Raw genomic sequence first — 14,089 nt, 5'->3', positions numbered from 1 at the left:
AGTAAGAGTAAAAATCTTTGCCTTGGAAATGTATTTGAGTAAGAGTAATAAGTATGAAAGAATTCTAGTATTTGAGTAAAGTAAAAATCCTCAGAATCTGTACTTAAGTACAGTACTTAAGTAAATTTACTCCGTTACTGTCCACCCCTGAGTGGTTCACTACCTGAGGCTTCATTCAGTTCCCTTATATCAGTGGTCCCCAACCTTTTTTTGCGCCATGGACCGGTTTCATCTAAGACAATATTTCACGGACCGGCCTTCATTTGCTCTATAATCGTTAATGACACCAGTACAGCTGTAGTCTAATAATAAATCATCCGCAGTGGTTTTATGTGAAATGCAGACATCAACAGACAATAAACAAACAAACAAATGCCGCTTCGCAAGGACAGGAGTTTAGAAATGGAAACAGGGTTTGCGATACTTTTTGGGCGATCTCAGGATAATCTGCCTTGATTTTAATCCAGTACACTGGACCGGTGGTGGGCGTGACAGACGTCACTTTTCAAAATAAAACATCTTTCCGACTCCGAAATAAATAAAACGGAAGCAATATAAATCATTTTTTAATTCTGTGCGGCCCGATACCAAATGAACCACGGACCGGTAGCGGTCCACGGCCCGGGGGTTTGGGACCACTGCCTTATATGACATCTACTGTCAGTAAGAATCATCGTTCATTTGCATTTATCATCAGACTAGATGAAATCGTCATCCAAATGAATGCCTGCAAATGTTACGCTCCACTTGTGTATAATAGTACTTATTGAAATAGCAACTTATTTATTCAGTTTATTTACTTTTTTAATTTGTTTATTTTTCTTCTTTCCAGACATGTTATTACAACATGTTTCACTTTCATCAGCGTTGAAACATCATCAACAACATCCGAAAAGAAAAAAAAAGGGTTAACGGGTGGAAGCCATTGGCTTGTAAGATTCCTGTCCCCTAAATCATCAACAAAACATCTCTCTCATTAGAATATGTAATCAACAAACTCAGACATTAAAGGTCTTCAACCAGCTCATACATTGATTTTTGACAGACATTCATACCCTTATCCACTTCAGATATTAGCCTTTTACCCTAGAGCAGGGATTCCCAAACTGTGGTGCGCGCACCCCCTGTGGTGCGCGAGCTGCCGCTAGGGGGTGTGCGATTGTAATGGCAGCTGAGCACCTTGAAATACATAATTAAATCAATAATTTAAACACTTTTTAATGGAGGGTTAACAGTTTAAATATTTACATTCATTCATGTAAATCATTTGTAATTTTCAATTAAAAAAAGTTTTGGGAAAATTTTAAATAAAAAAAAAATACCCAAAATGCACTTGGCTTTCTCCTAGCTACGTGCTACCTTGTTGTGATAACAACAACAATATGCCGAAATGCATAACTAGTTGAAAACGGGCAGTATGTCCGGTATTAAATCTGGGAGAAATGAAAGAGGACAGGATACATTGGCCCAACTGAGAGCTGTGCAGTCTACCAGGCTGAAGAAATCCAGCAGGAAAAAGAGAGTGATGATGACGAGACAGGGGAAACTTAAATGAGGAGCACAGAACACAGAAAACTCACCCGGACACTTCATCGGGAGAAGGGGGTAAAGAACACAATGAGACTCGTACTCGAAAGAGAAAACATGATGTTGAACTTGGGCCTATGTTATTTTGATTCTTTGTGGCGGAGTAGCATATTTGTTACCATTTAATAACTTAGTTTGTTAAATAGGTCTACTTGTTACATTGCAGGGCTCGAAATTGCGCACATTTTGGTCGCATATGCGCCCAAATTTTTATCAGTGCGACTATTAAATATATTTGGGAGCACCGGTACGACTAGGGAAAAAAATCTGGTGCGCCTTTTTTTGTGAGACCGCGCTCCTGCGAGGAACCAATGAGAGCGCAGCTGCTCTCCTGGGCGAGGGAGAGAGGAGGAATGGAGATGGATGGAGTGTCTCTATCGCTCCGTCACTGAATTGCTTTTGGGTAGGTGCTCCTAAAGTCTTTGCTGGTGCTACTAACTTCTACATTTGGGAGCACCAGTGCTACCAAGAAAAAAAGTTAATTTTGAGCTTGCATAGTAATAACTGCTGTTCATCACTCATCTGTAGTCGGCTTGCTCGGCGACCATTTTGACTTAAAATATTATTATTGTCATTTTTATATTGTTACTATTATTCTTCCCACCGTTTCTAAAGTGAAAGATCATTAGGCCCATTATTTCACAATCTATTCTGTGTTAACAGGAGCCTACATTATTAAACTTGATACCTATATGGCTATAAAAACGCCTGTTTTTTTTTTTTTCGTGTTTTGGGCATTGGGGTGCGTCAGCTAAGTCGGGAGGTAGAAGTGGGTGCGCGGACTGAAAAGTTTGGGAATCGCTGCCCTAGAGCATAACCATGTTTACATTCTTCATAGGAACACAAGGTTTGTTATCATAGATAGTCAAAACTATACGTTGATCTTGCCAGTGTTCTCCACAAGAATATAATGATCACCTTCACCTCTTTCAGCAGCAAGTGTTTATACAAGAATAAACCAGTTTGTTGCAGACACTTTCACAGTTACACATGGTATTATATTGTCAAAAGATATCAACATGCTCTTTAAAGTCTCAAAGTTAATGTTATCCCATGTTATCACAAATACATATTTTTTGTTTTGTTTTTTGTTTTGTTTTTTATTCATTAGTCCATGTTTCTTGTAGGGTAGTTCAAGTCTGGACCCCAAGGAGCAGAGACTGACACAAACGTAAAAATAAACAGTTGTATTGCTCAGGCAAAAACACAAGTGAGCAATGAAACCGAAACAACAGAGCAAAAATTAACAAAAATCCACAACACTGAAAAGAGCATGTAGCAAAGCGAAGACTAGGAACACTAGCATCACGAACACAGGACAAAATAATCTGGCACCCTCCAAGGGAAAAGCCAGGCCTTTTCAGATGAGGCTGATGAGCAGAGTGGGAACTGGTGTGGCTCGTCAGCCGCTACGATCCAGCCACACCCTCTGCCACAGCTTGACCTGTCAAGAGATAATGAGCTTCACATAGTAACAGACTGGGAACATATCAAATGAACAGAATCATGACAGTACCCCCCCCCCCCTTAACGGACGCCACCTCATGGCCTGCCTGGCTTGTCCGTGTACAGACTATAAAAGTCACTCAGGAGATTCTTGTCCAAAATAAGGGAGCGAGAGATCCATGAGCGCTCCTCCGGACCATACCCCTCCCAATCCACCAAGTACTGAAAACCCCTACCCCATCTCCGTACATCCAACAATTGCAGGATGGTGAAGGCACGATGCCCATCGACGATCCGGGGGGGTGGAGGGGGCTCGGCCGGAGGGCACAGAGGGCTAGAGGAAATTGGCTTCAGAAGTGAAACATGAAAGGCTGGGTGGACATTCAGAGAAGGAGGTAGCTTCAGTCTAACCACACTGGGGTTAACGATACGTTCAATTACGTAAGGGCCAAAGTACCTGGGCGCCAGTTTCCTAGATTCCACCTGAAGTGGAAGATCCCGAGAGGACAGCCAAACCTCCTGGCCAGGCTGATAATCGGGGGCTGGTGTGCGACGATGGTCTGCCAATCTACGAATTCGAGCGGCAGTATGGGTGAGAGCTGCTCGGGCTTCACGCCAGACCCGCCGAGCACGCTGGAGGTGCCCCTGCACAGAGGGGACTGCCACATCGTTCTCCTGAGCTGGGAAGAGTGGGGGCTGGAAACCATTAGAGGCCATGAACAGGGACATACCAGTAGCGGAGCAAACCAGAGTGTTGTGGGCATACTCGACCCAGGGAAGATGGTTGGACCAGGAAACAGGATTCTGAGATGCCACACAACGAAGAGCTGCCTCCAGGTCCTGATTAGCTCGTTCTGTCTGGCCGTTGGTCTGTGGGTGATAACCAGATGACAAGTTGGCTGACGCCCCTAATGCCTCGCAAAAAGCCTTCCACACCTGGGAGGAGAACTCTGGACCTCTGTCGGATACAATGTCCCAGGGAATTCCATGCAACCTAAAAACATGCTGGACAAGCAGAGCAGCAGTCTCCAAAGCAAAGGGTAACTTGGACAACGGATTAAAATGCACAGCCTTGGAAAAACGGTCAACGATAGTCAATATGGTCGTATTTCCTTCCGACGGAGGCAGGCCAGTGACAAAATCCACCGCTATGTGCGACCACGGTCGATGAGGAATAGGCAGGGGGCGAAGAAGGCCGGCAGGGGGATGGTGAGACGCCTTGTTGTGGGCACAGACAGGGCAAGCGGCGACATACTCCTTAGCATCTGCACTCATAGAAGGCCACCAGAAATGCTGTTGGAGAGCCAGAGAGTCCGATGAAAGCCTGGATGGCAAGCCAACTTAGAATTATGCCCCCACTGGAGCACAGGAGTTTGAACAGGTGGGGGCACGAACAGCCGGCCTGGTGGACAAACCTCAGGCGACAGGTTACCAACTTGAGCCTCCTGAAGAAGCCTCTCAATGTCCCACATGGCTGCTCTCAACACACAGGAAGAGGGCAGGACAGCGGCTTCAGAAGAATCCTCCACTGAAGATACAAACTGATGCAAAAAAGCATGAGGCTTGTTCTTCCGAGACCCAGGCCGGTAGGTGAGATCTACTGGCGCAGGTGCAGTAGGTGTGGGCGTTACAGAAACATGAACGGCAGAATGCAAGCAATGTGAGTGGCAGAACAAACTCCAGTTGGTGATTGCAGAGGAAGCCCAGTCTATATGTGGGTTGTGGAGCTTTAACCAGGGGAGACCTAACACTAATGGGGAACTGGGGGCAGAAATAATATACAGTAATACCTCTGTACTCGACCATAATCCGTTCTGAGGTGGTGGTTGAGCACCGATTTGTTCGACCACCGAAACCAATTTTCCCATAAGAAATAATGGAAAGTATTTTAATCCGTTCTTACCATTTAGAAAAATACCTAAAATATTATAAGAACGTGTATCTAAACAACAATGAATACGTAAATGTGCACAAGCAGTACATGATAAAGATAAAGCATTATAAACCATTTTGTATAATTTACTTTACATTTTAGAGAGTGGTTGATGGCACTAGCGTCATCATGGAAGGGGAATCCCTTCCATGATGACGCTAGTTAACGCTCCTTCAGGGGTTTTCTCCCTTCTCTCTCTCTTCCGTGGAGGTGAATCTGGCTGGGCAGTAGCCTTCCTCTTTTCTTTAAGAAGGAACCTGTCCATTGTCAGTTGCTTCTGCTTCAAGATAGTGGAAATGGTTGACTTTGCCATTTCGTACTGCGACGCGAGGTCGGACACTCGTACACCACTTTCATATTTTGCTATAATTTCTGGTATTGTGTACGTAATTTGCGTACGTGTTACTCCACTGGCAGTCTGAGTCGAACTGACGCTTACCCGCTGGTCGAGGAGTGCAGCCAAGGAGCGCGTTCGGGTCGACTCGGCTAGTCGAGTACCAAAAATCTGTTCGGGGTCCGATACATTTTCTACTCAAATTTTTTGGTCGAGCACTGATTTGGTCGAGTATAGAGGCGGTCGAGTACAGAGGTATCACTGTACAGGTAAAGTAGCTTGCAATGGTTTCCAGACAGCAACAAGGACAACCTATGAAGCAACAATTAAAAAAGAAATTAAAACTTAAAATGTTTGTCATTCATTATTCTTTGGGATTGTGCTTTTATTCCTGACACTGTGCTTAGTGTACTGAATGATTGTAATTCAGGTATTTTTACTGAGGAACAGCAATTTTTTTCATCGTGGAAGGGCTCAGTGGATATCTTTTTTTTGTTTGGAAACAACTTCTCCAGCCTTAACCGACACCCTTACAAAGGGATTGGAAGAGGCTAGTGTCACAGAATAATTTTGTCCAACTTAAACAGATTTGGATCCACAGTGTGATGCATCCCCCAGTATTTAAATGGATTTTCTGCTCGGTCCAGAGGAGGAGCAACTGGATATCGCTGTACTTCAATGAACACATCAGCAGTGTCCTTTTTTGATCGTCTTGCATTTCCTGCATTGCCGCGGTCGCAAGACCCCCGACACCTGGCACCACCTACTCAAGGGGGCCAAGTAAAGTCGATGTGTCCATCAGAAGCCAAAGAACACAAAGCCAACTAATGACAAGAAGTATAAAAAATGCATCATTGGCCAGGAGAGCAGCACGTTGTTAGGATTTATCTCTGAGCAAAAATCATCTTTCAAAACAAAATTACAAGTCTTAGGGATGGGATCCATCACATACTGCCAAACGTCAATCACATAGCAGAGGTTAAAACTAGCAATATTCTGGAGCGCTTTCAGCAAACGGAACTGTCTGATTTAAATCCCCTGATTTCCTCTACTAAACCCTCCACCAGTTTGCTTTATAATATCCGAACTATGCTTCTTATTAACACTGATCAATAAACCCAAATGTTAATGTTCGTTGCTAGTGGTGGTGAATTCTCTCTCTAGGTGGGTGGAAGTTTTGGGCTCTTTGGGTTGCACATTCATTCCTAATAATAGGGCACCTGATGGTACACTGATCAAAAACTCCATGGGTTAAGAGCATTCGTCTGATCTCACAATGGCTTGGTTTGAGAAACAGAAAAACCTGACTACTGCAGTTTTTGTCCCTCTCATGTCCATGATTGCGGTGCTTCCTTTGAGTGGTTGCTGTTGTATTCCTTGTCTTTGGGCTCTCTGTGTTCGTGCATTGACTTGGATGTCACAGTTTAGGGTCTATGTTCCTTTTTCATGTGTTGCTACTGCTAACACGTGTTCACTTTGTGCCTTTAGCTGCTCTCTCAGCAACTTTATTGGGAGATTTTGGGATTAGAATAAATTTCTTTCTGGGGAGGATGTTACTTAGACAGAGTTAATTGGAAGTATACATAGGCAGGGATGGGCTGAAGGCAGAAGTCCGTTTGGAGAGCGGACACGTTATTGAGGCCCAATGTCTGTCCTAACGCACATGCAGTATTCCCTCAATACTTGCCGTTAATGTGTTCCAGAACCACCCACAAAAGGTGAAAGTCCGTGTTATAGCAACCAAATTTATTTTATTTTTTACATATAAACATTTCTTAGTACTAAAAACTCGACCATTGAAAGCACAGCGTTATGGGACAGCGGTAGAATGGTATGAAACCATGGTATACAACAGTTGTAGTCAAACTAGAGGCCGCAGGCCACGTATGGCCCATTAAGCCTCACGATCCAGCCAAATTGCATTAATTCTAATTTTTAAACATGTTTTTTTACAAGTCATTTGCATTAATACAACTAGACACTCGATCCACTCCATCCTCAGCTGGCCCACCTGCCAAACTTTAGTACTGTGTGTGGTCCACCAGTTAAAGAGTTTGCCTATGGCTGGTGATGTATTCCTGTGTGGACTCAGCATTTGTGAAGTGAGACTGGTATCAGTCGGTTCTGCTTCGTGGAGCATGTTTCACTTCCTTGTAAGGCAATATACGTTGTGCCCTTCAATTGTATTAAGGTGTTACCATATATAGAAATGAAAGTATATGCATTGTAACTTGTATCTAAAAAGGATGTCATCTGAAGGTAGTGTTACTGAGAAGAGACAGGCCTGTTAGTTTCACGTGGGAACTGAGTGTGGTGTAATATTGCCTGATGTTAAGACACGCCTACTGAATAACATAAATACTAAGTGATTTCTGTATTTGATTGCACACTAGTACTGCATTTTGTATAAGCCTATTGTGCCCAGAATATTCTGTAATAAAGCTTCGAAGGATTTTTCATCTGTTTCCAGTCTTTCTTCATGACCAACATTCTCACTACCCAAAAACAAACGAACACGCGGAGCCTCAAGGAGAAAAGCTTCCAACACTGGACTGGATGTTCATTTTGTGCTTGTGCAATACCCGTCTTCAACACTGTCTTCAGTACACCTTGTGCACATCTTTGACTGCAAATGTGACAAAAACGCTTTGAGTACCGCAAAACCCAAAAACTTCTGGCGTAATTGTTTATGGTACTCCTCAGCGGACATACTACTATTACAATCGCTGCAAAGCTGGCATGACTTCTCTAGCATCTTGGTGTTTATGTCCCCCCTCCAGTGAGTCACTACACCAATGTAATGGCAGTCATCCAGCTGTTAGGAATCCTGTTTGCTCCCATTAATGGCCTCATCATGAACAGACAGAAGAACAGACTTCTCGCTCCAGGTTTGTTGTATTTTCAAAAAAATACTAAATTCAACTTCAACTACAGATCAGGACACAGAAATGTGCGTGATGTTTCCCAGTAATTACAATTATAATATCCATGAAAGTATCTCATTAATCACTTTTCTCCCTGCCCCGGGAGTTATTGTGTGAACTCGTCCTGAAATTTATGATAATCACTATTTATTTATTAATTAATAACTATCTATTTAAAGCCCAGGGTATCATACTGTATATGATACAGTTGACCTTTCAGGATTTTGAGGCTTATACATCATAAGTTTGATTATTTTTTTCTGAAAAACCATATGCATAAAATCATTTCTGCATTTTGTAAAATTCAAACTCATAAAAACAAATTTATTCCAAAAAATGTTTTTGACAAATTTGTCGGAAGGTTCCATTAAGACTTATTCTCTAAAAATGTGTACAGTCAGTCAGTTATTTTCTAACCCACTTAATCCGCTAACGCATGTCGCGGGGGAGCCGGTGCTTATCACTACAGCCTATCCCGGAAGTCTCAGGGCGTGAGGCGGGGGACACTCCGGGCATGACGCCAGTGTACCGCGGAGCCACATAGACACAAATGATCATTCACACACTCACTCACTCCTACGGACAATTTGGGACCGGCCAATCAACCTAAAGCGCATGCTTTTGGAGGTGGGAGGAAGCCGGAGAACCCGGAGAGAACCCACGAAGACACGGGGAGATGTGATTACATCCCGCTTCAAAGCGGTGATGTATTGTAATGGTCAGTGTTTGTGTGTTTGTCCGTCCATCCATTGGTCTGCCCGTTGGTCTGCCCGTTGGTCCGTTAGGCCACCAAATATCTTCGCATTCGTTGCAGATGGAAAGATGAAACAAAAAACGATGATGATGACCTTGACCTTGAGAAAACTCGGTCAAGGTCAAATTTCAACTTTTGTACACTCAGGAACTGGATAAGATAGAAAGAAAGAAAGCTAGTGCTTTAATCTATGAAAGTAGGTGAGACCACTAGCTTTGATCTTTGTCTTATGCAAGTAGGTAAGGGTAAAATTTCGATTTCAGTGGTGTCGCGGCATGTTGCAGTCTGTGACTGCCTCTGTTCTAGTTTTTCTGGCAATTGTTTAATAGTTCAGTCTTTAAAGGGTAACAGATGCTGAAGTACAGGTTAGTCTTTCATAGACCTCCCTTCATCGTTATGTGTCCCCTGTCCCACAGGAGAGTTCAAGAGGCAAGCTGACTTGCGTTTGTCATCTCCTGCCTTCCTCCTGACCTCCTGGCAATGTTTCCTCTTGTGTGTGTTTCACAGCTCCTGTCCTCCCTCGGCAGTTCTCTGCTTTGTTCTCTTTGTCTCCACCAGCTTCCCATCATCTCATTTTGGAAAGCTGTCAGGTACAGCAATGTGTTCATCAGCTTTGGTGGTGCTTCTCCAGTTTCCAATCCAGTACCTCATCCAGAACCAGCTCCACAAGTGATCCACTCTATGTAAGAGATCAGTGGTTTGTGGTGAGCCTTGCTTGACCATGAAGCAGCGGTTGAACACGTTTAATAAACTGGATGTCTCTTTAATCCTCCCTATTGTCCAATCATCTCCTTTTCACAGGTCAACATTGGCGTCACTTTGGCGCCTCTTTAAGTCTGCCTTTGCTGCAGGAAGCTGACTCAATGAAGGAAAACTGACCAAGAGCAATAAGTGGAAAAAATCAGTCTGTTCTCCAATGTGAAATGAACTTTACGTGATTATCCCCCGTAGGGGGAATTATCTTCCACACTACACACTGCTTGTTAGTTAGGGTTAGGGTTAGGGTTACTTACTGTATGCGTGTGTGAGTACAGGCCCGTGACACACACACAGTTACACACACACACACACACACACACACACACACACACACACACACACACACACACACACACACACACACACACACACACACACACACACACACACACACACACACACACACACACACACACACACACACACAAAGGGGGCCTGTAGGCATTCAAGTGATAGAGAGGCAGAGCGGCGGGCAGCTGGCACCTCCCACTGCCAGTTCACACTCTGATTAGCTTATTAAAAAGGTAGTGGGAGGAGCTGTTTCGCTCACACACTGTAGGCCAGTTTACTCATGAGTAACCATGACCTGGACAACTGAGAATAGTTTTTAAAAAAAACAATATACTGTACATATAACTGTATATATACTGTATCAAACGGGCCACATCCAGCATGCTATTCCAGGATAGCAACTGACTTCTTTTCCTTTCGGCTTTTCCCTTCAGGGGTCGCCACAGCGAATCAATTGCCTCCATCTAACCCTGTCTTCTGCATCCTCTTCTCTCACACCAACTACCTTCATGTCCTCATTCAAAACATCCATAAACCTCCTCTTTGGTCTTCCTCTAGGCCTCCTGTCTGGCAGTTCAAAACTCAGCATTCTTCTACCAATATATTCACTATCTCTCCTCTGGACATGTCCAAACCATCTCAGTCTGGCCTCTCTGACTTTATCTCCAAAACCTCTAACATGTGCTGTCCCTCTGATGTACTCATTCCTGATCCTGTACTTCCAGAGGCCTGTACCATAAAGCTTGATTAACCTAGCCGGGCTTCCTCCTACTTATCTGGCTTCACTTAACGAGACATTCGCCCTCCGGATTTTCGGTACCATAAAGCCGGCTATCAACTCACTAATGCAATTCAGGCTTGTCCACTCTACATCTACGCGTACTCACATAAAAAGGGCGGAGTTTGCTGCATGCGACCAATCACTAGGGGTGGGCGGATCGATCCAAATATCGATATTATCGATACTAAGCAAGTACTTGGATCGGATCGATACTATTGTCCTGTGATTGATACTTTGCTCCTCCACCAATTTTCTCAAAGCACCGCTTCTCTGTGCAAATAGCGCACCCCCCCCCCTCTCGCCCAGCGCCCCCTGCTACTCTCCGAGTCTCTGCCTGAGTGAGTGACTCAGGCACACCTTTACCCCCTCCCCCAACATGGCCACTGGCCTGCTGCATCCTCCGGACAGAGACAATGTGCTCTGGCAGAGGCTTCTCAGCCAAAAAAATCAACAATACCCATGTACAGTAATCTGTTTTTCACAATGTAATTGGGTATCAATTTTAGGAGATTGGTTCAATGGTTACATGTTCACCCAGTTGAAAAAAAATCTTGTTTTACTAAGGGCTACAGCTATCCATTACCCAAGGAATCGATTAATCTATTGATTAATTCTATTAGTAAAGTAATCAGATAAAAATACAAGGTTCACAATATGTGATTGATATTATTATTTATGTGACTGCTTTCCTATTTGGTCTGAATTGTAATGACATAAACAAAAGTTATATAGTGAATGAGAAGAAATACCATTTCCATTAGTGTAATATTTATTACCCCAAAAATGAGTCTCTCATAATCTCTAAATTATTGTGAACCATGTAAATTAAAGTGCTAAACAAACTTTAATTCCTGAAATAACATTACATTACGTTTTTTTTGGTTTGACTCTCTTGACTTTTGTTCTGAAACAGTTGTTGTAGTAGAAGTATTTTATTTTTTTATACTGTTAAAGTTTGCATTGTAGTTATTAAAAAATGAAACATTTTTATTGGCTAAAATATTTGTGCTGTATTTATCACAATTATAATAAACTGACTCGGGGGGGGGGGGTCAATTATTCAATGATCATGACATTTCCAAGCAAAAAGTATCGGTATCCTATCGGTATCAGCCGATACTACCCTGTATTTACTTGGTATCGGATCGAGACCAAAATTCCCAGTATCGCCCACCCCTACTGTGCACCAAGATCCACCGGGTTCCCATAAAACGGACAGGCCATTTTCCAAGAGAACTGATTGGTCAGTAGGTGGGGCTTTTATACCTGCTGAGCTCTTATCCTGAACTTACCCTGCTCCGGAGCAGGTTAGGTGTTCAGCATAGTTTACCACGACAATGTAGCCCGATAGAAAGTAAGCCACCTTTATGGTACCGAAAAGCCAGGGTTAAACCTGAAGTTATCTCGCTAAGCCGTAATCCAGTTTTATGCTACAGGCCTCTGGTCATTCCCAAAGAGAACCTCAGTATCTTCATATCTGCTACCTCCAGCGCTGCCTCCTGTCTTTTCCTCAGTGACACTGTCTCTCGACCAAACAACATCGCTGGTCTCACCACAGTTTTGTACACCTTTCCTTTCATTTTAGCTGAAACTCTTCTTTTACACATCACACCTGACACTTTCCTCCACCCATTCCATCCTGCCTGTACACGCTTCTTCAACTCTTTCACCTCTCCATTGCTCTGGGCTGTTGACCGTAAGTACTTAAAATCCTCCACCTTCTTGATCTCTTCTCCCTGTAACCTCACTCTTCCACTTGGGTCCCTCTCATTCACATACATGTACTCTGTCTTACTGCGGCTAACCTTCATTCCTCTCCTTTCCAGGACAAACCTCCACCTCTCTAGCTTCTCCTCCACCTGTTCCCTGCTCTCACTGCAGATCACAATGTCATCTGCAAACATCTTAGTCCATGGAGATTCCTGTCTAACCTCGTCTGTCAGCCTGTCCATCACCATAGCGAACAAGAAGGGGCTCAGAGCTAATCCCTGATGCAGTCCCTCCTCCACCTTGAACTCCTCTGTCACACCTACAGCACATCTCACCACTGTCTTACAGTCCTCATACATGTCCTGCACCATTCTAACATACTTCTCTGCCACTCCAGACTTCCTCATGCAATACCACAGTTCCTCTCTGGGCACCCTGTCATGGGTTTTGTCCAGATCTACAAAAACACAATGCAGCTCCCTCTGGCCTTCTCTGTACTTCTCTATCAACATCCTCAAAACAACTACAGTGCATCTGTAGTGCTCTTTTTTGGCAAAAAACCATACTGCTGCTCACAAATGCTCACTTTTGCCCTTAGTCTAGCTTCCACTACTCTTTCCCATAACTTCGTTGTATGGCTCATCAGCTTTATTCCTCTGTAGTTGCCACAGCTCTGAACATCTTCCCTTGTTCTTAAAAATGGGCACCAGCACACTTCTCCTCCATTCCTTAGGCATCTTCTCACTATCTAAGATCCTGTTGAACAATCCAGTGAGAAACTCTACTGCCACCTTTCCTCAAAACTGACTGAGTGCCTTTCCACTCTTCATCCTCTTCAATGCCCTCCTTACTTCATCCTGACTAATTTTTGTTACTTCCTGGTCCACAACAGCCACCTCTTCTAGTCTTTGTTCTTTCATTTTCCTCGTTAATCAACTTTTCAAAGTATTCTTTCCATCTTCCCATCACACAACTGCCACCTGTCAATAGACTTCCATCCCTATCCTTAATCACCCTAACCTGCTGCATCTCTTCCCATCTCTGCATCTCTGTCTTGCCAACCTGTATAGATCAGTCTCTCCCTCCTTACTGTCCAACCTAGCATACAAGTCATCATAAGCTTGTTGTTTGGCCTTTGCTACCTCTACCTTCACCTTACGCTGCATCTCCCTGTACTCCTGTCTACTCTCCTCAGTCCTCTCAGTGTCCCACTTCTTCTTAGCTACCCTCTTTCTCTGTATACACTCCTGTACCTCCTCATTCCACCACCAAGTCTCCTTATCTACTTTCCTTCCAGGTGACACACCAAGTACTCTCCTACCTGTCTCCCTGATCACGTTAGCAGTAGTTGTCCAGTCATCTGGAAGCACCTCCTGACCACTCAGAGCCTGTCTTAATTCCTTCCTAGAAGTCATGCAACACTCTTCCTTTTTCAGTTTCCACCATTTCGTTTTCTGCTCTGCCTTTGCCCTCTTCATCTTCTTCACCAGCAGAGTCATCTTACACACCACCATCCTATGCTGTTTGGCTACACTCTCACCTACCACTACTTTGCAGTCACTGATCTCCC

This window comes from Antennarius striatus, chromosome 8, assembly GCF_040054535.1.
Source record: "Antennarius striatus isolate MH-2024 chromosome 8, ASM4005453v1, whole genome shotgun sequence".
NCBI classification, from domain to species: Eukaryota; Metazoa; Chordata; class Actinopteri; order Lophiiformes; family Antennariidae; genus Antennarius; species Antennarius striatus.
Note: the sequence above shows the minus strand (reverse complement) of the source record.